Source organism: Neofelis nebulosa, chromosome 3, assembly GCF_028018385.1.
Source record: "Neofelis nebulosa isolate mNeoNeb1 chromosome 3, mNeoNeb1.pri, whole genome shotgun sequence".
Lineage (NCBI taxonomy): Eukaryota > Metazoa > Chordata > Mammalia > Carnivora > Felidae > Neofelis > Neofelis nebulosa.
This window is the reverse complement of record NC_080784.1, coordinates 95,044,253-95,070,470: the sequence shown is the minus strand read 5'-3', so window position 1 is coordinate 95,070,470 and position 26,218 is coordinate 95,044,253. Positions and strand designations below refer to the sequence as shown.

Below are 26,218 nucleotides of genomic sequence, written 5' to 3'. Positions count from 1 at the left end.
ACTGCGACAATCCACCCCAGTAGGCTAACAGCGCCATCTAGTGGAGAGCGGAGCCGTTTCACTGAGCCCTGCCCAACTGGGCTAACTTTGCTCTTCAAGAACAAAAGCATCACCACTGGCTTAATTAATGGACGATAAAGCGCTACATAGACTGATGTCTAGGGGAAAACGAAGTAATTTCAGTCCTACTTCAATCTGTTACCAACTCCATCTATTCAATATTTTTATTTTTTTTCCTCTTTTACACTTCTTTTCTTTTTCTTGAATACAGAAAGAGAAAAATTTATTTTTATTTTCAACTTTTATTAAAAATATTTTTATTTAATTTTTATTACTATATTTTTTACTTTTGTGTAAATTTTTTCAAACTCTATTTTACTTTCTTTTTTTTATTTTTTTATTTAAAAAAAAATTTTTTTTCAACGTTTTTTATTTATTTTTGGGACAGAGAGAGACAGAGCATGAGCGGGGGAGGGGCAGAGAGAGAGGGAGACACAGAATTGGAAACAGGCTCCAGGCTCCGAGCCATCAGCCCAGAGCCTGACGCGGGGCTCGAACTCACAGACCGCGAGATCGTGACCTGGCTGAAGTCGGACGCTTAACCGACTGCGCCACCCAGGCGCCCCTCTATTTTACTTTCATCATTTTATTTTAATCTACTTCAGGGTATTCACCTTTTCAAATTTTCAAACAATTTCCATATTTTTTTCTTTTTTCTCTTTTTCTCTTTTTTGTTTCTTTTCTGTTTCATGAATGCAGAAAGAGAAAAACCTCATTTTTAACTTCAATTTCTATTAAACATATTTTTCTTTAAATTTTTTTACTATATTTTTTTGCTTTTATGTAAATTTTGTCAAATTCTATTTTACTTCCATCATTTTATTTTAGTCTACTACAGTGTATTCACTTTTTCAAGTTTTTAAACGATTTCCTTTTTTCTTTTTTATCTTTTTTCTCTTTTTCATTTCTTTTCATTTTCTTGAATACATAAAAATAAAAAAATCATATTTATTTTTAATTTTTATTAAAACAGTTTATTTAATATTTTTCTACTATATTCTTTATTTTGGGTATATTTTTTTAAATTCTATTTTACTCCCATCATCTCATTTTACTCTACTTCAGTGTATTCATTTTTTCAAATTCTCAAATGATTTCCTTTTTTCTTTCCTCCCCCTTCCTTTTTTTTTTCTCTAATCTGTCAATTCACTTTCAACACCCAGACCAAAACACACCTAGGATATAGCATCATTTACTCGATTTGTGTTTGTGTGTGTGTGTGTTTAATTTTTTAATTTTAATATTTTTTAATTTAAATTTTTTAATTTTAACTTTTCTACCTCATTAATTCCTTTTCTCCCTTCAAAATGACAAAACGAAGGAATTCACCCCAAAAGTAAGAGCATGAAAAAACGACAGCCAGGGATTTAACCAACACGGATACAAGCAAGATGTCTGAACAAGAATTTAGAATCACAATAATAAGAATACTAGCTGGAGTCGAAAATAGATTAAAACCCCTTTCTTCAGAAATAAAAGAAGTAAAAAATAGCCAGAATGAAATTAAAAATTCTATAACTGAGCTGCAGTCATGGATGGATGCAGCAGCTGCAAGGATGGATGAGGCATAACAGAGAATCAACAATATAGAGGACAAACTTATAGAGACTAAAAAAGCAGATAAAAAGAGGGAGATGATGGCAAAAGAGCACGATTTAAGAATTAGAGAAATCGGTGACTCATTAAAAAGGAACAACATCAGAATCATAGGGGTTCCAGAAGAGGAAGAGAGAGAAATAGGGGTAGAAAGGTTATGTGAACAAATCATAGCAGAAAACTTTCCTAACCTGGGGAAAGACACAGACATCAAAACCCAGGAAGCACAGAGGACCCCCATTAGATTCAACAAAAACCGACCATCAACAAGGCATATCATAGTCAAATTCACAAAATACTCAGGCAAGGAGAGAATCCTGAAAGCAGCAAGGGGAAAAAAGTCCCTAACCTAAAAGGGAAGACAGATCAGGTTGCAGCAGACCTATCCACAGAAACTTGACAGGCCAGAAATGAGTGGCATTCTGATTCAGTGTGCTGAATCAGAAAAATATGCAGCCAAGAATTCTTTATCCAGCAAAGCTGTCATTCAAAATAGAAGGAGAGATAAAAAGCTTCCCAGAAAAACAGAACTTGAACTTAAAGGAGTTTGTGACCACTAAACCAGCCCTGCAAGAAATTTTAAGGGGGACTCTCTGAGCGGGGAAAAGATGAAAAAAAAAAATTTATATATATTATATATATATATATATATATATAATATATATATATTTATAAATATCTATATAAATATGTATAATATATATAAAATATATAAAAATATATAAATATATAAAAGTATATAAATATATATAAATATATAATATATATAAATATATAATATATAAATATATAATATATAAATATATAAATATATAAATATATAAAATATATATATAAATATATACATATTTATATATATATAAATATATATAATTTATTTTATATATTTATATATATTTATATATATTTATATATAAATGTATAGAGAGATAAATAAATAAATACTAAAAGCAACAAAGATTAGAAAAAACCATAGAACACCACCAGAAACTCCAACTCTACAAGCATCATAATGGCAATAAATTCATATCTTTCAGTACTCACTCAAAATGTCAATGGACTCAATGGTCCAATCAAAAGACATAGGGTAACAGAATGGATAAGAAAACAAGATCTATCTATATGCTGTTTACAAGAGACCCACTTTAGACCTAAAGACACCTTCAGATTGAAAATAAGGGGATGGAGAACCATATATCATGTTAATGGTCAACAAAACAAAGCCAGAGTAGCCATACTTATAATCAGACAATCTAGGCTTTAAAATAAAGTCTGTATCAAGAGATGCAGAAGGTCATTATATCATAATCAAGGGGTCTATAAACCAAGAAGACCTAACTATTGTAAACATTTATGCACCAAATGTGGGGCACCCAAATATATAAATCAATTAATCACAAACATAAAAAAAACTAATTGATAGTAATACCATAATAGTAGGAGACTTCAACATCCCACCCACTGCAATGAACAGATCATCTAATCAAAAAATCAACAAGGACAATGGCTTTGAATGAGACACTGGACCAGAAGGACTTAACAGATATATTAAGAACATTTCATCCAAGAGCAGCAGAATATACATTCTCCTCCAGTGCACATGGAACGTTCTCCAGAATAGACCATATACTGGGACACAAATCAGCCCTATGTAAGTCCAAAAAGATTGAGATCATACCATGCATATTTTCAGACCACAACGCAATGAAACTCGAAATCAACCACAAGAAAAAATTTGGAAAGGTAACAAATACTTGGAGACTAAAGAACATCCTACTAAAGAATGAATAGGCTAGCCAAGAAGTTAAAGAGGAAATTAAAAAGTATATGAAAGTCAATGAAAATCATAAGACCACAACCCAAATCCTCTGGGATGCAGCAAAGGCGGTCATAAGAGGAAAGTGTACAGCAATCCAGGCTTCCTAAAGAAGGAAGAAAGATCTCAGATACACAACATAACCTTATGCCTTAAGGAACAGGGGAAAGAACAGCAAATAAAACTCCAAACCAGCAGAAGACAGAAAATAATAAAGATTAGAGCAGAAATTAATGCTATCAAAACGAAAAAAAACAGTAGAACAGACCAATAAAACCAGAAGCTGGTTCTTTGAAAGAATTAACAAAATTGATAAACCACTAGCCAGTTTGATCAAGAAGAAAAAGGAAAGGACCCAAATAAATAAAATAAAGAATTAAAGAGGAGAGATCACTACCAGCATAGCAGAAATGAAAACAATAATAAGAGAATATTATGAGCAATTATATGCCAATAAAATGGGCAATCTGGAAGAAATGGACAAATTCCTAGAAACATATACACTACCAAAACTGAAACAGGAAGAAATAGAAAATTTGAGCAGACCCACAACCAGTAAGGAAATCGAATTAGTAATCAAAAATCTGCCAAAAAACGAGTCCAGGGCCAGATGGCTTCCTAGGCGAATTCTACCAAACATTTAAGGAAGAGTTAACACCTATTCCCTTGAAGCTGTTTCAAAAAATAGAAATGGAAGGAAAACTTTCAAACTCTTTCTATGAAGCTAGCATTACATTGATTCCAAAACCAGAGACCCCACTAAAAAGGAGAACTATAGACCAATTTCCCTGATGAACATGGATCCAAAAATCCTCAACAAGACATTAACCAACCGGATCCAACAATACATTAAAAAATTTATTCACCACGACCAAGTGGGATTTATACCAGGGATGCAGGGCTGGTTCAATATCTGCAAAACAATTAATGTGATTCATCACATCAATAAAAGAAAGGACAAGAACCATATGATCCTCTCAGTAGATGCAGAGAAAGCATTTGACAAAATACAGCATCATTTCTTGATAAAAGCCCTCAAGAAAGTAGGGAGAGAAGGATCATACCTCGAGATCATAAAAGCCATATATGAATGACACAACGCTAATGTCATCCACAATGGGGAAAAACTGAAAACTTTCCCCCTAAGGTCAGGAACAAGACAGGGATATCCACTCTCGCCACTGTTATTCAGTATAGTATTAGAAGTCTTAGCCTCTGCAATCAGACAACACAAAGAAATAAAAGGCATCCAAATTGGCCAGGAGGAGGTCAAACTTGGCAGACGACATGATACTCTATATAGAAAACCCAAAAGATTCCACCAAAAAACTGCTAGAATTCATTCATGAATTCAGCAAAGTTGCAGGATAGAAAATCAATGCACAGAAATCAGTTGCATTCCTATACACTAACAATGAAGTGACAGAAAGAGAAATCACGGAATCCATCCCATTTACAGTTGTACCAAAAACCACAAAATACCTAGGAATAAATCTAACCAAAGAGGTGAAAAATCTATACGCTGAAAACTATAGAAAGCTTATGAAAGACCTTGAAGAAGACACAAAAAATGGAAAAATTTTCCGTGCTTCTACAAAGGAAAAACAAATATTGTTAAAATGTGGATACTACCCAAAGTAATCTACATATTCAATGCAATCCCTATCAAAATAACACCAGCATTCTTCACAGAGCTAGCACAAATAATCCTAAAATTTGTATGGAACAAGAAAAGACCCCGAATAGCCAAAGCAATCTTGAAAAAGAAAACCAAAGCAGGAGGCATCACAATCCCAGACTTCAAACTATACTACAAAGCTGTAATCATCAAGACAGTATGGTACTGGCACAAGAACAAACACTCAGATCAATGGAACAGAATAAAGAATTCAGAAATGGACACACAAACGTATGGCCAACTAATCTTTGACAAAGCAGGATAGAATATCCAATGGAATAAAGACAGTCTCTTCAGCAAGTGGTGCTGGGAAATTTGGACAGTGACATGCAGAAGAATGAACCTGGACCACTTTTTCACACCATACACAAAAACTCAAAATGCATGAAAGACCTCAATGTAAGACAGGAAGCCATCAAAATCCTCGAGGAGAAAGCAGGCAAAAACCTCTTTGATCTTGGCCACAGCACCTTCTTACTCAACATGTCTCTGGAGGCAAGGGAAACAAAAGCAAAAATGAACTACTGGGACCTCATCAAGATAAAAAGCTTCTGCACAGAGAAGGAAACAATCAGCAAAACTAAAAGGCAACTTACAGAATGGGAGAAGATATTTGCAAATGAAATATCAGATAAAGGATTAGTATCCAAAATCTACAAAGAACTTATCAAACTCAATACCCAAAAAACAAATAATCCAGTGAAGAAATGGGCGAAAGACATGAATAGACACTTCTCCAAAGAAGACATCTAGATGGCCAACTGACACATGAAACAATGCTCAACATCACTCATCATCAGGGAAATACAAATCAAAACCACAACGAGATACCACCTTATACCTGTCAGAATGGCTAACATTAACAACTCAGGCAAAAACAGAAGTTGGCGACGATGCAGAGAAAGAGGATCTTTTTTGCATGTTGGTGGCAATGCAAGCTGGTGCAGCCACTCTGGAAAAGATAAGGAGGTTCCTCAAAAAACTAAAAATAGAACCACCCTATGACCCAGAAATTGCACTACTAAGCATTTATCCATTGGATACACGTATGCTGTTTCGAAGGGACACATGCACCCCAGTGTTTATAGCAGCACTATCAACAATACCCAAAGTATGGAAAGAGCCCAAATGTCCATCAGTGGATGAATGGATAAAGATGTGGTATATATACAGAATGGAGTATTACTCGGCAATCAAAAAGAATGAAATCTTGCCATTTGCAATGATTTGGATGGAACTGGAGGGTATTATGCTAAGTGAAATTAGTCAGTCAGAGAAAGACAAAAATCATATAGCTTCACTCATATGAGGACTTTAAGAGATGAACAGATTAACATAAGGGAAGGGAAACAAAAATAATATAAAAACAGGGAGGGGGACAAAACAGAAAAGACTCATAAATATGGAGAACAAACTGAGTGTTACTGGAGTAGTGGGAGGGGGGATAGGCTAAATGGGTAAAGGGACACTAAGGAATCTACTCCTGAAATCATTGTTGCACTATAGGCTAACTAATTTGGATGTAAATTTAAAAAATAAATAAATAAAATTAAAATTAAAAAAATTTAAAAAAAGAATCTACTTGTATTTAAATGGAAAGAAGAAAAACAAAATTGCTGTACATCTCTGCCTCTTACAACCTTGATGTACTTTTTAATACATAGACTCTCTTTCTCTTAGACTCCTGATTACTTACAACATTTTCCTTGAAATTATTTTATAATCTATAGTCAGAGTTTTACAAATTGCTCGTCTGTTTGAGACCTCTTTATTCAAAACACTTAAAATACTTCTCAGTAAAATAAAGGGCAAATTGATAGGCCCATTATTAAATAGCCTTAGACTGGCCTCCATTTATCTTTCCAGAGTAATTCCCTTAGTCAATTTATTCAGTATATATTTATTTTCCTGCATTCACAGACATTGACCCAAACTCTAACTAACTAAAGGGTTGACATTCCCTTGAATGAGTTTTACAATTTTGTACAACTATAGTTGAATTTATCTGGAATACCATTCTTTTATTGTTTTTTGTTCTTGATTGGTTTACCTAAAAAGTCACCTTAAAGATACTTTCTTTTAATAGTTTTCTGATTACCTCAGCTGAAAATATGTCTCCCAACTCCAAATTCTTATAGTACTTTTTTAGAGACATTTGTATGGCTTGTACTATTTTGACTTTTAATGATTAATGTTTAAACCTTAGCTTTCTAGTGTGTTAGCTACTGGTAATCGAGAAAGGGGTGTTATGTCTCTATCACATATAGCAAAAAGTTGTTACACATTTTTTCAAAGAACTAGTGAATAAATCGTTTATTCTGGATTGTTTAAAATCTAGGCTCTCTTATGATTGAGAAAAGAACAAATACAGTCAGTTCATTTGTTTTGTATTCTATTTTCTTTCATTTCTACTTTATTCAGAATAGATTTAGAATCTTTTTTGTGTGTGTTCCATGTGTTTTTCGACTTACATCTTTGTATAAAAGGTGTTTCCTTATGTTACAATAAAAAAAAACATAACCATGATGTCTAATGTTTTCGTGGATTTAGAAGTTTGCATAGGTACTAATAAACAATTTCTATCACTTTAGTATTCCTTTAGGTATTTGGTGAATATTATTGACCATTGTATTTTATGCATTGTGTAGTGTGTGCTGTTGCTTAGCTGTTTCTTTTCATTAGCAACTTCTTTTTTCCTTCTTCTGTGAAACATTGGAGATTTTCATATAAAAATAAAATTTATAACATTTTCCAACTTCCTAACACAGGCAAATCTTTAGATTATTAATTATTAAAAAAGCAAGAACATATGCCTCCTTATTAATTAAAAAAAACATTAACATGAGATACACTACTGGGGTGCCTGAGTGGCTCAGTTGGTTAAGTGTCTGACTTAGTCTCAGGTCATGACCTCACAGTTCATGAATTGAAGCCCTGCATCTGGCCTTGTGCTGACAGCTCAGAGCCTGGAGCCTGCTTCAGTTTCTGTGTCTCCCTCTCTCTCTTCCCCTCCCCTGCTTGTACTCTCTCTCTCTCTCAAAAATGAATACATATTAAAAAAAAATTATAAAATAAAATAAAATAAGATGCACCACTAACATGTAAAGGCTAAGACTGAACTAAGGCAAAATCAATTCTATTATATTGCCAAAAGCACCACCTCTTTGCCAATATGGAAAATATATAAATCCAACATATCAAATGAAAGCGGAGTAATGAGAAACTCTCTATCTGAAAGAAATTTGAACTTATTTTAGGTGTAGTTCTTTGAAAATCATAAAGGAAATAAAGATGGATGATGTCCAGTGTTATCAACAAAAGAAAGTGAGAAGGGGTCCCTAGTTCAAAGAACACCTTATTTTAAAAAAAGAATACTAATTAATGTTAAAAATTTCTTGGGGCGCCTGGGTGGCTTGATCGGTTGAGCGTCCGACTTCAGCTCAGGTCATGATCTCACGGGCCGTGAGTTCGAGCCCCGCGTCGGGCTCTGTGCTGACAGCTCAGAGCCTGGAGCCTGTTTCAGATTCTGTGTCTCCCTCTCTCTCTGCCCCTCCCCTGTTCATGCTCTGTCTCTCTCTTTATTCAAAAATAAATAAAAACGTTAAAAAAAATTTCTTATTTTACTGAAATATTCTGAAACACTATGTTCTTTCCCTCTAATGTTCTTAAATTGAAAGTATTGAAAGAATCGACATCGCCTCCCTTCTCTGTGTTAGAAGGTGCTCCACCTTTTCTTCAAATAGGCCATTTGTTCCCATGTTCTCCTATTCTGGCTAGAATAACATGAGTAAGCTGTCATAAAGTACTGACAGAGGCCAAATCCCTAAATTTCAGCTAATTTTACCAGACACTCCAGGGTAAGTCACAAATATTATTATTTTCTTAAATGTCTCAAATCATTATAATCTAGTTGTCAGGACTGTAGAGTAAAATTATAACTATTCTGAAATAGTGAGAGAGATGATACCCAATAACAAATATTATAATACTTCCAGATGGATCTTTACATCTTTGCTTTCTTGGTAACACACAGGTTCTCCATAATATCAGGCATGAGTAGATAAAAATAACCTTGTTAAATCAGATAATTTTTACATATTATATAAGGACAATGTGAAGAAGAAAGGTTGTAAGGTAGATATTTACATTTTTCAACAGGTAGTTTCAATTAATGGGTGAAGAAATTCAGACTGCTGGATATTATATATCTAATTCCATCATCAATATGGAAGGACATATTAAGTAAAAGCATATTTTTATTCCGTGCTTAACACATACACACACTTTTCTATCTTGGGTAAAATTATGAATGTCAGAAAAATTCCTTGGTGTCATGAACTTCAATTCTTATGAACAGAAAAACAAATCATTTAAAAAGCAAAATAAGGACAAATAACGACAAAGTATGAAAACTGCAGACTAGTAATGTGAAAGTGCTTATTCTGATACAGTGATTTTTTGAATAACTGGGATATAAATAATGAACAGTGATTATTCATTTTAAGCTTTGAAATAATTTTAAGCTTAGGAAATAACCCCCAATTTTAAAAAGTTTGGCAAGGTTCCTAGCAAGAAAATTTGATGCTTTCAATGAGTGGAAACAAACTAGAGAATCGAAGAAGGATACATGGTAGCTTCAGAGGGTGAAGCAGGATCAGTAAATAAAAGGGGTTTCTCTCGCAAAAGGAAATATTTTACTATTGATTCTACTTGTAATGCAAAATCAGTAGAGGGTTTGAAGAAGGAGGTAACATAATGGTTTTTTATATTTTATAAATATCTTTCTGACTGTTGTGAGAAACATTTGGGAGGAATAAGAATGGAAGCAATAAAAAAAAAAAATTAGCCCTGAGAAGACATTATAACAGTCTGGACTAAGATGTCTGCATCCCAGAATGGGACAAAATAATGGACTTGCTCTGCAATGGAAAGTGATGTAATATTTCTATCTTGGATATTGGTAATGGTTTTCTTTGCCGAAATGAAGCCCCATCTGAAGAAAATTATTATGTTGCCCTTAATGCTTCCATATAATTCCATTAACGGATAATTTAAATCTTTATAGTAATGATAATTATAGTTAACTGATATTTATAAATATCTGATAATTATAAATCTATAGACTAATTATTACAAATTGTCCACTTGAAGATATATTTATTATCTTGTTTGATCTATACATTGCTGAGATAAATCTTATGTAGGTTTAGATTCATGACAACATTAAAAAGAAGATTTTATGTGTAAATATACAGATATCTGATTACCTCTGAAAACTTTGGGAATATTTAGTGACACCGAATCTATAGTCTTTCATTCCTACAAGAAACAATTTGTTGGAACCAAATAACAGAAATCCATTAAACTGGTGCTTAACTCTCCAAATTACCACACTGTTTTCCTTTCTTTCTTTTTCTTACCTGAATACTGTTGACATTATTTTCATATACTTTGCATATCAAATACTATAAGAAAAAGACCAAATAAAACTAATCCTGGAAGAAGAATACTTTGAACTGAAAGCATATATATATATATATACCCATTCTCAAAAAGATAGCTAGATTATTTCTATGGTTTGATAAATCAGTATACTTCTCCTTTGTTTTCAAGGAGAAAGTTTTGTTCTGAGAATTCTATTTTGCATTTTTGCATTTTTAATTTATTGCTATTTCACTTAGTGTTGATTCATGTCAGTGGAAGTTGTCACCATAACTGAATTCAATTAGCCTTTCTATCCCTTGTCCTCAGATTCTGTTGTGAAAAGCCAATAAATCATGTGATGTCACAATTATAACATTGTACAAATAATAACCAGGCTCTTGCAGTATATGACATTCCTTTTATGAACTATAAAGAGTAGGGCATATGAATAATAAGAAAAAGTCTTTCTACCATATTTTCTCTGAATTAGCACACAACTGACAGACTTCTCATGTATGAAGTTTCTACCAGCCAAAATAGTTAGGTAATTGCTTATTAAAATGAATAAAATTGAGCCTGGGAGTGACATCATTCTTTACCCCAGACCCACTGACATGTTTGTTTCACTAGAAATTGCATTCATATACAAAATCTGAAGCTCATGAATAAAGTGATTTGCACAAGACCAAATGAGTTTCAAAAAGTGGAAGTAGGATTTGGGTACAAGTTTTTATTGTTGTTGTTGTTGTTGTTGTTGTTTATTTTTTTCTGTTACAACACCTTGCCTGCAGTGAAGATCCTCCCTGATCCCAGCATCTTTTAACTCTTAAAATAGTAAGTCCTGTTTCAGGCAAGATAGGCTACATTATGCTGCAATAGAAAACAATGCTACATTTCAGTGGTTTACAATGAAGGTTTATTCTCACCCACTCTACATGTTCATAGTGATTTGACTAAGGGTTTATTCTTCTTTGTGCTTTTTCAGGAGCTTGGTTGATGTAGCAGTTCTCTTTAAAGCATTTTCCTATCACAAAAGCAGAATAGAAGGAAAATATGTCAACCATGAACTGGCTCTTCAGGTTTCTGTTCAGAAGCGACAAATGTCACATTTCACTAGCCCCGGCAAATCATCTCACGATGTCTGAGAGGAACGATTGGTATGTATTATCATCTCAAGGAAAGTGATACTGAATATTTTGGGGCAATATAGTCTGCCAGGAAACCATTACAGAAATTACACACTCAGAAAATATGCACCGGAAGAAATCATAAAATAACAGATAATGATTGAATCAATGAATATCACATAGTGAAATCTGAGAAGACGTTTTAGGTCAGAAATGCAGGCTATAATCAGAATGTAAATGGACATGGCTGACAGAGTATGGGGACAATTCTGTAACTAGAAAACTCAAACAATGTTAAAATGCTAAGAATCTTCAAGATGAGCTTTACAAAACATTTACCAATGTTGAGTAAATAACAAATTAAACTAATTGAAACATGTAAAATATATGAGTGATAGTAAGGGAAAAATTGTAAAGCAATATACTTGTCATATTGCAAAGCTCTTCAGATGCTAACAGTAAAGGGAGAAGGCAAATGTAGAGTTGCTATTAACAAATACATCAAAACTATCAATATTTTCTCTCAAAATGTGTTCTTTTAAGTTTAAAAATGAATTTTTTTTTCTTCCTGCAGTCTAGACACAAAGGAAAATCACTGAACTCAGGTCCTTATGAATGTTTCTCTTTTCCAAATGAGGTTTTCTATTGCTAATCATTTTGAATGCCTGCCAGATCACTTGGACTCTTAATCGGCAGGACAACACAGATGTCTGTGTGCCACTGAACAGCTTTCAGGTGAAATAACATCCCAGGCAAAAAGTAGAATTGACATCCAGCATGCTGATGAAAACTGTAGGACTTACAATTCATCAACTGAATAACATTTGAGCAAGCAGCCTTTTCAAAAAATAAATATTTTTCTCCAATAGGTCATCATATATCATGCTAGAAACTTGGAAACTTACTTTTAAGACAATTTAGCAGTTTGTCTCTTTCCATATACCAAAGATGTACCTTTCTAAATTTAGAATGCTTGGTGGATTTTATGAAGGATTTGCCATATTTTGTGGTTTAATCTTTTTTATGATTCTTGAAACTCTTGTTATTTTTTTCTTTTGCATTTAATAAAACTTAGCAGCAAGCAAAAAATCACATTTCCACACCACTGTTTATTGCATTAAAAAAGACAGCGTATTCATTTCAACGCTCTTAGCACATGGGTAGAGTTCCTATGTACCAGGTGGGCATAATTAGGTTGGAATGTGGTTTGGCTGACAAATTATTTCCTATTGGATGCATAATGCCTCTGTAGCATCCCCACAGAAAAGGAAATAAAAGGACATATTATTGAGAAGCTTTTGGAAAATATTTGATAGGCAACCATGGTTAGATTTATGCAAATATAGCTTTAAAAACTCCAACATTCTGAGGCCATGTAATTAAGGAGAACGGAGATTGTTTTAATGAGAAAATTTCTAAAATTGGTCACTAAAGTAAAAGGATTTGATAAATTTAATCTTGATAGTTGATGTACTGAATTGTTCTCTTTCATTGACAGGTTTGTAAATCATTTAGCCAGCAAAGCAGTTGCGTGATAACAAAGTTGATATAAATAATAATTGATTTTATATTAGCCCAGCAAACTGGCTCATTTATTTTGTTATGGAAGCAAGAATCACTTGTTTCAACAATTACTCATACCAGTAATTAGATGAGAAGACATAAAACGGAATCCTTATTCAAAAAAATAAAGAAAAAAAAGCAAAACAAAACTTCTGAAAGCCAATGAAAATAAATTTTGGAACAACAAGGGAATATTACTATGCAGGCAAGCAAAGTTTAAGATGAGCTGCAAGGTCTATTTCGCAGTCAAGACTAGCATATACTTGGGCATATGGAGAGACACTTAGGAAAATAGTTTTCTCTGCTATCCTGGTTCCTGGTGGCTCTTGATAACAATTGTTGAAACTTAAATTTTAAACCTTGAACTGATTATCAAAGTGTCTTTGTTTGAAAACTTTTGATAACTTTCACAAATGTAAAAATCATATTATAATTTTATCAATCACCATTAAAACTCAAATTGATATTTTCTTGGTTACACTATGACTGTATATTTTATGCCAATTTAAAGTAAAATTATCAGCCTTCCTATAAAGCTTTATTGGAGATAAATAAATTTATGAACCATACTAAGAGTAGATAAAGCAAAATATAGATGCAATAAAATATGAAGATAATGTCTATATTACTAAAGTGCCTAGATAAGGAATATTCCAGATAGCTGTGTTTTATAATTTCTCAATCACCAAATTAATAAATGACTTCATTTGTTTCATAATATTTACCCTAGTATTTCAAAAAAGGGACATTGTGGAAAATGTGATTATAATTCATATTTGAAAGGCAAGCGCAAGGGGCAATTCCAGAAATGGTGAAAAATAATCTTAAATGTAAGTGTAATACATGATGGCACTCTACTGGATAAACTGATGTCCAAGTCTAAAGCACATAATTGTTCTCGAGTCCTGCGACTATATTTTAATCATGGATTATGTAGTAATAATTTGTATGTCTTACCTTATTTCCATACCTATCAAAGAATCTTATAATTATAGCAGGATCAATGGCAATTGATACTGGTCTTCATTTGGAATATCTTCCAAATGAGCCCTCATTAAAGGCCTTGGTGCAGGCAAGTATATTGTTTGATGATGCCAGAAAGCAAAAGTGAGGACTTTGATAAGACAAGACTGGGAAAAGCTAATAAAGGGTGTGTTGAGGGAGTTATTGCTGTTGGTGAATAAATCTCAATTCTGCTGAGATGTTTCAGAGAAGAAGCGTTACAGTCATCTTGCTTGGACCTGAGTGACATTAACCTCTCACTCTCCCAACAGTCTACCTGTTGGAAACAGTCCTGTTTCCAACACTGTTTCCGCACTGTTTCCGCACTGAGGTGGATGAAGCTCCCTGGAGACACAGCCCTCAGGCAGAGAAGACTGATAAGGAGCATACAGCCACTAAAAGTGCTGAATAGATGGGGGTTGGGGGGGAGGGGAATCCACAGCATTTGCTACTGTATCATTGGAAGAATTCATAAGAATAATTTAAAATACTTTTGTTACAATATGAAATTCATGCTATTCTTAGAAAGAAAAAGTGGCTTTCCCTTCATGAGTGTATACATATAGCTAAATTATTACTTAATTTTTAATATATATTTATTTATTTTGAGAGAAAGAATAGGAGAGGGAAAGAGAGAGAGGGAGGGAGAGTGAGAATCTCAAGCAGACTCCGCACTGCTAGTGAGGAGCCCAATACAGGGCTGAAATTTACAAACCATGGGATCATGACCTGGGCCAAGATCAAGAGTCAGATGCTCAACCGACTGAGCCACCCAGGAGCCTCTATTACATTTTTTTCCATCTTACACAAACACACCCAATTTTTTCAAAGAAACTATAAAATCAGCTTTCTTAATATATCTCAAGATTTCTTTTCTCTCACAATCATCTACAGCTGTTGAATTTCAGTTCCTCATCAATTTTCAATTAGAATACCATGCTTCCTGCTTTGTATTTTTCCCTGATTCCATCTTTCCTCTTCTTATATCATCTTACATTACACTCTCAGATATTTTAAATAATATAACAAGGATGTAACTCACTACCTTTAAAATTCTCTGTGGTTCCTCATTGCATTCTAAATGGTGTCACATATGCAGCCTTTTCTTAATTGTTCCATACAGATTTTTTTCCAATGTATCCCATCATACGACTTTCTTCGCATAGTTCTTATTCCATCCATAAATAAGTTACATTACTGAACCTTAATTTATTTTTCCTTTTCGTCTCTATAAAATGTGAAGATGTGAAGATGACTTCTCATATAAAAATGTGTTCTTTCTTGCTTTTTTCTTGCTTGCTTTCTTCCCTCCTTCCTCTCTTCCCTTCCCTTCCCTTTCTATTTTATTTATTTTAAAGCTTTTTTTCTTCTGTTTTTTGTATTAACCCACTTCCTTCTTTTGTATTTTTTTTTAGTTTTTATTTAAATTCCAGTTAACATATAGTATATTATTAGTTTCAGGTGTATAATTTAGTGATTCAACTCTTCCATACAACACCTCGTGCTCATCACAGCAAGTGCCCTCCTTAATCCCCACCACTTATTTCACCCATCTCCCCACACACCATCCTTCTCATAACCTTCAGTTTGTTCTCCATAGTTAACAGTCTGTTTCTTGATTTGCCTCTCTCTCTCACTTTTCCTTTTGCCCCTTTGTTTTATTTCTTAAATTCCACTTATGTGTGAAATCAAATGGTATTTGTCTTTGACTTATTTCACTTAGCATAACACTAGCTTCATCCATGTCATTGCAAATGGCAAGACTTCATTCATTTTTATTGCTGAGTAATATTCCATTGTATGTGTATAGCATCTCTTCTTCATGCATTGAACAGGCAATGGACACTTGGGCTGTTTCTATAATTTGGCTATTGCAGACAATGCTGCTAAAAATACTGGGGTACATGCATCCCTTTGAATTAGTATTTTTTTTGTATTCTTTAAATAAATACCTAGTAATGTGATTGCTGGATCATTGGGTAGTTCTATTTTTACCTTTTTGAGGAATCTGTATACTTTTTTCCAGAGTGGGTGCACCAGTTTGCATTCCCACCAATAGTGCAAAAGGGTTCCTCTTTCTACATATCCTCACCAAAATCTGTTGTTTCTTGTGTAGTTGAGTTTAGCCATCCTGTTAGATGTGAGGAGATATATCACTGTAGTTTTGATTTCTATTTCCACAATGATCAGTGATGTTGAGCATCTTTTCAAGTGTTAGTTGGCTCTCTGCATGTCCTCTTTGGAAAAAAAAAATGTTTATTCATGTCTAAGTTTTAACTGTATTATTCATTCTTGGGGTATTGAGTTTAATAAGTTCTTTATAGATTTCAGATACTAACCCTTTATCAGATATGCCATTTCCAAATACCTTCTCCCATTCCAAAGGTTGTATTTTAGTTTTATTGATTGACTCTTTTGTGGTGCAGAATGTCTAATTAGGGTTCTTTCTATCTTGGGTTGACTGAGGTATGAATACATTCTACACTGACAAGGGCCCACATTGCAAATATTTTACTTTCAAGTAAAGTAAATAGACAAGGACTAGAAATTTGACTCTTGAAAGTCAAAGGCACATGGGGGACATAAATAGGATAAAGTTGTGACACTGGCAGAGGATTTTTAAGTAAGATTTCATTGGAGATAGTGACCAGCATTCTAAATATCTCATACCTCCATCAAGTAGGAGGGTTTGGGGGTGTCTTCATTTCATTTCCAGCCAAATGAGAACAGCATTAATTGGGTGGCTCAGAAAGGCAAGTTGGAGGACCACAGAGGACAGATATCTGACTCCAACTGAAGACACTGAGAAAACAAGAGATCAACTGCTAGCAGCTATATAAGCAGACAAAGAATAAGTGTACCCCCCTCCCCCCATATTATATATATTTCATTTAGGCAATATCAAAGGGTATTTCCTTAGCATTTTATATTAGCCAAATGGAAAGACAGAAACTTGAAAGAATTGTAAACACTTGTAGGAAAAGTTTATATAAACTGGGCCAGGGAAAGAAAACAGAATTCGATGGGGAGTCACTGGCCAGAGCCGAATGCATCACTCATGTCAAAGGAAATGCAGGTAAGCGATCTCCACCAGTGGAGAGTTCCTCAAAAGCCATTAAAGCACCCTCAAAAGAGAGAGATTTAAACACTTCTGGGCTCATAGATTTCAAGGGGATGTGGAAATAATGCTTGCTAAAAGTAATTTTTGTGCGTCTCCTAACTCTTTCCGCAGACCAACCCCGATGTGGTCAGAAACCGCACTTGGCAAGCTGACAGAAGAGACTGGGTGGAAAGAGAAGGCTGACCACATCCCTGTCCTTGACCACAGATGACCCAAGAGGAACAGGTTAACATTTGCATGGGAGGGGGCATTCCAATGACCAAAGTAAGAACATTTAACGACTGAAGGAAAATATGAGTCTTCAATACATAAAAGTAACCTGAAAATTCATGAGGCTCATCTGCATTTTCCTCTGGGAACAGAATAAAATCTTTTCTCCTGAATATATTTGAAACAAGTTAGGTAAACAAAGAAAAGTTACTCAACTACATGACATGAGCCTTGTCAGATAAAAATGCATAATTTGCACACAGAATAGAAGGAAAGAATTATAGGATTATTATAATTTGTAAAAATAATTACTTTTCTCAGGTTACTAACATTATTTGGGGTTATTTTGTTGTCTTCAATTATTTGCCATTATTTAAAAGTGCTAGTTGTCAATTCAAATTTCCTGAGTTTGAATCCTACATTCTTGTTTTATTAGATATGTAGCTATTAGAAACTTTATAAGGCCTATTTTCATTACATCTGAAGTGTGGGTAAAATGGTACTTATTCCATTACGGAATTTTGGAGGTGTTTAAATGGCTCAGACTGCTCTATTGTTATTATAATAAGCTTTCAGTTAATGTTACTATTACTATTTATATTTTACATAAAACCTAGAAGTCCTATTCTTTGTTAATGCTTTTCTTTGAGCTCCTACCAAGAAAAACTTTAATCATCTCCCCCAAATAAATCAATGAGAAATTTGCAATATCATAGAGACATCAACAGTCTTTTATCAGAAAATTATAGCCCTGGTTAAATGTGTAGAGCAGCAATTTCTTAGACATTTTAAAGAGGTTCAAAGATATAAATAAACACGGTATTTCTGTACTTATCATCTGTGTCAGTTCTCTGTCCTTGTTGATAATCTTCCCAAGGATGTGGTCAATATTCAGTGCTTCAAACTTCAGTGTTGAAGAAAAAGTCGAGTGTATACTCCTTGTACCAAGCTAGAGAGCTAAGGATATTATAATGGGATTGGCAGATCAGCTCCTTCAGTGCTGCTGAAGCTGGGCATTACCCTGAAATTTTATCCCCAGGGAGTATCTATGGGTTCTTGACCATAGGCCAGATGTCCAAAGGCAGATCTAAAAATATATATTCCCCAGACCCCACTATTTTCTCTACTGTGGAGGGGTAAATACATTTATAAAATTTTATTTCTGGGCCTGTGCTTTGTAAGTACGAACAAGTCATGGAGTGGTTTGTGCTTTTTCCTCTTAGAACTTCTGTTTTAAATCCTGAATATAATATAGTGATTAAGGTATTAACACTATGTAGGTTAAAGAGTTTAAAAAGCTGAGAAGTTGGATTTGTTGCTGCTTTTTCTCTGCAGCCAGACCTCACTTGAGATATTCAGAAATATATATAAATGAATACACGATAGCATCTCCTATAAAATGTATCATTTCAACACTTCAAATATTTTATTACAAATGTATTTTTCCATACTTTATATCTTGTCATATGCTATTTTCTAAAATTATTAAGAATGCTTTTATAACCATAAACAAAACTGGGAATAAAATCTTTGAAACAAGATAATTTGAGTAATTTTGTTATGAATGGTTAAAAAGCAACTCCTTAAAAACAAAGTTTGACAATGATGATTTCTTATGGAGATACAAAACCTGATTTACATACACAGCACAAGATCTTAGAAATACTCTATTCTCTACACATCCATATGCTGCCAGGAAACATGCTCTTTATACTCTCTGTTCTGTGAGAGGGTCAGTAAAGCTCAAAGGTCACTGCCCTCAATTCCATAATTTATTTTTCATACTACCAAAAGTTGAAGATACATGGCAAATATTTTTCTTATTTAATTGACTAGTGTAAAATACATTTTCCTCAGAATAGTAATTTTAGTGGAACAGTATTAAAGAACTGTATATTTCATGTAGTGATATTTCAACTTATAAGAAGGGTAATAAATTATATTTTTAAAAAATGTGCTATCTCCATATGTAGATCTTTGCAGAGTCTGACAATAAATTGTGTATTTCAAAAGAAATTTTAATTTATATATGATATTTTAAATATATATGTGTGAAAATAATTTAGATTATGACATTGAGTATAATAACTATGATTTTGAACCAAGAACAATAATAAGTTAAAATTAACACATAAAGAGTTTATTTTCTGAAAATCAGAAAACATATGTGTAAATAAATATTATAAAAAACTATTTTCTAAAAGTATAACCTAGCTTAGAAGTATAGTATTCACCTAGTTAAGCTATTTTAAAAGTGTACAGTTTCTCAGGAACAAATACATTATAAATATACCATTTTCATATATATGTTATTTCCCAATATTGTTAAGTAGCTAAAAATATTAATCATATAATAAGTATTGAATAAAGAGCCATTTTAACTTAAAGCATTATTTTCATATAAGAAATATTCATGCATACAATAATTTTCTTTTTTTAATACTATATAGTATATTGCTTTAAGGAAAATTTTACATTATCACTTTAATACTACTTAAAATCTAATTTACTGAAGGAAAAGATAAGCTGCACCAATAAAGTAAACATAAATAACACTATATATTTATTGAATATGTTGTACTTAGTACTTAAGAAAACCTTACGTTTTGATCCTTTTAAATGTCAATGCTTTTTCTTTTTTTTTTTTTTTTTTTTCTGTTCAGTGCTTCTTGGCAAGAACATAGGAAACTTTTTTTCTGTCTGCTATCTGAGTGCTCATAAAATTGTAAATCCTGATGAGAAATAAATGTGTGGGCAACACTTGCACAATGAGTCTTTTGAGAAATCTGCATTCTAGACAAAATTATTTAATGGTATTAAGATAAATTATTTATTTACATAACATCCTTTTTTCTTTTTTACATCACATAAACAAGTTTATCTGCAAGTATTTATGATATATATGCCCACATACATACAGGTTTTAAAGCAATTGACATGATACTTCTTGGTACCGTTTAAATAGAAGAGCATCTTCTTCATATGCTTTCCATCTAAGAACATTCTCAGGAAATTTAGTGCATTTATGATATACCAAATTTGATATCCTTCGAGCTGGCTGCCTATGTCCACTGCCAGAAAGGATGCCTTTTTGTGCACAGCTAAGAGGCACAAGTAATTTAGAGGATGCCACTAGGCTGTGAGGTAAGAGGGAGCACCACACAATTCAAAATTCACCTAGCATAAAACACATTAAAAGCACAACACTATTTTATCTGACTATTTAAAAAAATAATTCTAAATGCTATGGATTTTATTACAGAAGAAGCATTTGCTTACTTTTGTATGACTGCAAGAACATCACTAATAAAAATCATCTTTAATAATTTAATTTTTTGTGTCATATTTGTGTATATCTTGAATGTTCTGAGACTCAAATTTTACTTACATTAATGCTAAAAGAAAAAAAAGTGCAATGATAACTACATGGCTGGTCATCAGAAAAAAATGAATTATCATAACTTAAAAGATCCACTAATTTTTAAAAGACAGACATTTAAAAAAGAAAGCTTTAATATTCCTTTGTCTACTTTTAAGGGGAAGCATTCTTTCATCATAGGGATTATGAGTTACAATGTTAATAATAGTAAAGGTTATTTCACTGACTTTATTTTAACAACAAAAATGCCTTGGAGAAAATGTTTCCTTTCCTGGATCTTGACCTAATTGGACAATTTTATAAGAGCTAATATTTGTGGTCTGATAAGGCTTTCAAGGGAGCCAATTATGTGTTTTCCCACCATCAATACTGCAGTATTATAGCTTTATCTGGGGCCTTCTGTACCTTTTTTGTTGTACATATTGAGTTAAGTTTTGCTCTTTGGGACAAAACATTGTTTCTATGACTATTATTGCTGCCGATAGCCAGGGAAGATTACCAGTAGAATCACTGTTTTAGAGAAAAAGGAAAATCTTTTTCCCAGACATGATTGCATTTTTATTTCATAATCCATTAGACTAAGTTTAACTAACACTAGAGAATTGCAGGTAGCTTACTACAGAAGAAATGGAAAAATCCTTTCTATCACAAATGAAAACTTCTGCAAATCATTACTATAAGTCTTAAATAGAGATGCTAGCTGATAAAGGAAGCCAATATTTTCTAAAGTTGCTCTGGGTTGCATATTAGTGTGTCTGATGAAAACAGAACAAATAACCACCTGAGAAAATCCCATCTTCAGTATAATCCTTTAGAATATTCAAAGTGCAAAAAAAAGCTGCAAAGCTGCTGTGTAAGATAAGAATGAGTTTTCTGTGCTCACCTTTTATCCTCAGTAGGATCCGGGCTCTAGGACTGAAATGTAGACCTGGTCTCTGTCTAAGATGTGATGTGCAAAATTGTGCATTCGTTCAGATCTTTTGGGAATAATGAACTAAAGTGATGGAAACTTTTGATTTGGCAAAGATAAGGGAATTCCCCATGTGTAGATAATTGTGCATTTTGCTTCAATTAAAAAAAATATTTTTTCTCATCAAACATTCTGGGATGAAACATTCAGATGCCTTTTCTAAATGCTATTTAACACACTATATTTTTGAAATATAACAAAGTAAAATGATTCCTAGATGGAAAGTGGTTTATCTAAAAACTTAAGAATATAACTAGTAATACTTTAAAAAGTATAGTAACAATTGTCAACCTATTCCTTTTTAAATAAAAATGGATGAAGTTATCAGTTTCTGGAAAAATATACCCAAACATTATAAATATTTTGAAAGGGATTCATGAAAGAATGCTGGCCTGACAAATAAAAGCATGCAAAATTTTCTCTACACTCGCAGTTTTTTGGAATTTCTACCTCATTTAGATTAGCCATCTATAACAAGGTTTATGGTACCTTTCCACGGAAGCACAAAATATTGACTGAAATGAACCAAAGTGGGAATGTTTAGTACGAAGGTAAAAGTGTTCTAAAATTTTTTAAAGCCCTATTTTTGGTAAAAGTGTATAGTTGAATTTTGAATATTCCTCAAACTATTTGTGTAATTTTTAATGAAATAAATTCTACTCCTTGCATAATGAATACCCTTCCTTGGCATGCATGTTCCACTATCTCTGAGAGGAGGGGGTCACTTCATTTATTTATCATTTTTCTCTTAATTTAGCTTCTGCTCAAGAGCATGCAAATAGAGCAATCCATATGATTTTGATAAAATAAAGCTGCTGAACTCAGACATTTTATTAAAATGTTCTAGAAATGTAGGAAATTAGCAACACAAAGCAATGCCCATTTCCTCAAAGACTAATCCTGTATTTTTATTTGTACAGTTTAACGGTAAAAGCAGCCTCAGTGCTATCTGAAATAGGCTATTTACAGATTCTATGCCTTATGGGTAGTAAATGAACCATCCTAAATATCAGTTTAAACCCGTTCCTGAAACTGTGAATAATAATGGTTGTCTCTTAAAATGATGCTATAAAAATAAGTAAAGTAGTCTAAACATAGAAATATGCAGAGTGCCTGGAACATAATAGATGCCAATAAATTATCATTAATATCATCATCATTACTATCTTTATTATTATATGTTCTTCATACCAGCCATACAGTAGAGTTATGATGTAGAATTTTCCTAATTAGAATTACTTCATTCAAAATTAAATTTGCAATATTCATGAAAAACCACTCAATGATCACATTTGAAAATATATTCCTGTGTCTGAAAAAACTTTGGGCCAAAAAACGTGGATTACACTAGCCTGACCTCTTGCGTTCAGTTAAAACCTGGAGAGCGATGGTGAATATTTCTGAAACGAGTAAAAAATATTAAGATATAAACTACTCATCACTGATTAGAGTCCATTATATAGTCTTTAAAAATGTCACATACATTTTGCTTCTGGGTGGGATGGGATATCTGGCAACAGATGAATGCTCCTACTTGGAAAACTAAAGATGTCAGGTAACATATAGAAATCCTTGATTCAAACACAGCAGAATTCTGCTTAAAAAGATCTAAGATAAAATACTGGAGAAGGAAGAAACTCAGAGAAAGACGCTGACCCTCTAGAGTTGCTTTTACTCCCATAAAAGTTTGTCAATTCTGAACAGGGGCAGGTGACTGAGGATCCTTTGTAAAGCTTAATACAAAATAGAGAGAGGGCTGTTGTAGAAGTTCAGAAGTATATAGAGGACTTTTGATGGAGATTTGAGTGTCTTTAACACATGATTATCTTTCCCTCAGAATTTTTGACATATACTGGGGCTACATGGGGTAGGAGGAAAAATAATTACACAGAAAGCTTCTGAAAAGCAGAGCAAGATTTTCTGCGGTCTGTTGAAATAACAATGAAGGGGGGCCCATTAGATAAAAGGGCTCTAATGAATATACCAGACTCATTGGGGAAAACTCTGGGGTCCAGGGTGAATAGGAGGAAGAATGGGATTTAACAGGGCCTCTTATTGAGCGTTTTTATCCATCATAGCCTGTCTTATTGGATTATGTTGAACATTTATTATTGTACCCAAGAGCAGAGCATGATAAGCCCGCTGGAGCATTACATTTTTTATAACACCTAATGTCTGGCAATAGATAAAATATTTATGTGAACAACAAAAACAACAAAAGACAATACCACATATTCAATAATTGAGAAAAAATAACAGAGCAGACCCACAGGTGATCTAGGTATTAAAGTTACCTAAAAAAGAATTTTAAAGTGTTTGAATATTAAACCCAGGAAAAGAAAAAAGAAAAAAAAAACAGAAGAAATTATAAAAAATTTTGATAGAAGATTCCAACTTAAAAACAATATGGTAAATAGTAATACTAGGGCTTAATAATAACAATAATAATAATAATAATAATAATGATAATAATATACTACACCATATATTATTATCAATTGTTATATATAATTATACTGTTAATAAGATTCTTTTCATTTTTCACATTTTTATTTAAATTGCAGTTAGTTAACATATAGTGTAACATTAGTTTCAGGTGTAGAATTTAGTGATTCACCACTTACACACCACAGCCAGTGCTCATCACAGCAAGTCCCCTCCTTAATACACATCACCCATTCAATATCCCCCCACCACGTGGTCTTCAGCAAACCTATTTGTTCCATATAATTAAGAGTCTGTATTATGGTTTTCCCCTCTCTTTTGATTTCCCCTCCTATTTCATCTGTTTTGTTTCTTAAATTCCACATAAGAGTGAAATCATATGGTATTTTCCTTTCTGTGACTGATTTATTTCGTTTAGGATAATACTCTCTAACTTCACCCATGTCATTGAAAACGGCAAGATTTCATTCTTTCTTTATGGTTGACTGATATTCCATTGTATATACAACTTCTTTATGCATTCATCAGTCGATGGACATTTGGGCTCTCTGTAATTTGGTTATTGTTGATAATGCTGCTAAAATCACTGCGGTGTATGTACCCCTTCAAATAAGTATTTTTCTATCCTGTGGGTAAATACCTAACAGTGCAATTGTAGATTAATTCTATTTTCAACTGTTGAGGAAGCTCTATACTGTTTTCCAGAGTGGCTGCACCTGTTTACATTCCCACCAACAGTGTTATTTCCTGTATTGTAGATTTTAGCCTTTCCAACAGATGGGAGGTGATATCTCATTGTGGTTTTGATTTGTATTGCCCTAATGATGAGTAATGTTGAGCATCTTTTCATGTGCCTGTTAGCCATCTGGGTGTCTCTTTTTGTTAAAATGTCTATTCTTGTCTTCTGCCCATTTCTTCACTGGATTATTTGTTTTTTGAGTGTTATTTTGATAAGTTTTTTATAGATTTTAGACATTAACCCTTTATGCAATATGTCATTTGGAAATGTCTTCTTCCATTCCAAAGGTTACTTTTTAGCTTTGTTGATAGTTTCCTTCTCTGTGCAGAAGCTTTTTATCTTCATGAAATTCCAATAGTTCAGTTTTGTTTTTATTTCCCTTGTCTCAGGAGACATGTCTAGTAAGAAGAAGTTGCTGTGGCTGATGTCAGAGAAGTTACTGCCTATGTTTTCCTCTAGGATGTCTCACATTTAGGTCTGTCATCCAGTTTTAATTTGTTTTTGTGTATGATGTAAGAAAGTGGTCCAGTTTCATTCTTTTGCATTTTGCTGTCCAGTTTTCCCAACACAATTTGTTAAAGATGTTGTCTTTTTTTCCATTGGATAGTCTTTTCTGCTCTGTTGGCCATACAGTTGTGGGTCCATTTCTGGGTTTTCTATTCTGTTCCATTAGTCTATGTGTCTGTCTTTATGCCAGTACCGTATTCTCTTGATGACTACAGCTTTGTGATATAAATTGAGGTCCAGAATGTGATGCCTCCAACATTGCTTTTCTTTTTCAAGGTTGCTTTGGCTATTCAGGGCCTTTTTGTGGTTCCATACAAATTTTAAGATTGTTCGTTGTATCTCTGTGAAAAATGCTGATGGTATTTTGATAGGGATTGCATTAAATCTGCAGACTGCTTTGGGTAGTGTAGACATTTTAACAAGGTTTGTTCTTCCAATACATGAGCTTGGGATGTTTTTTCACTTCTTTGGCTCATCTTCAATTTCTTTCATAAGTGTTCTATAGTTTTCAGAATATAGATCTTTTACCTCTTCAGTTAGGTTTTTCTTAGGTATCTTATAGGCTTTGGTGCAATTTTAAA

General features: G+C 33.2%; 1 long non-coding RNA gene across 1 annotated transcript in view; it reads left to right on the top strand.

The window, feature by feature from the left end:
- Positions 1–17,647, top strand: part of LOC131506138 (uncharacterized) — a 38,051-nt gene extending 20,404 nt beyond the window's left edge. The window contains exons 4-5 of the long non-coding RNA XR_009258751.1: positions 11,560–11,731; positions 17,499–17,647. This is a non-coding gene — a long non-coding RNA (uncharacterized LOC131506138). The remainder of the gene's footprint in view (positions 1–11,559; positions 11,732–17,498) is intronic.
- Positions 17,648–26,218: the final 8,571 nt, after the last annotated feature.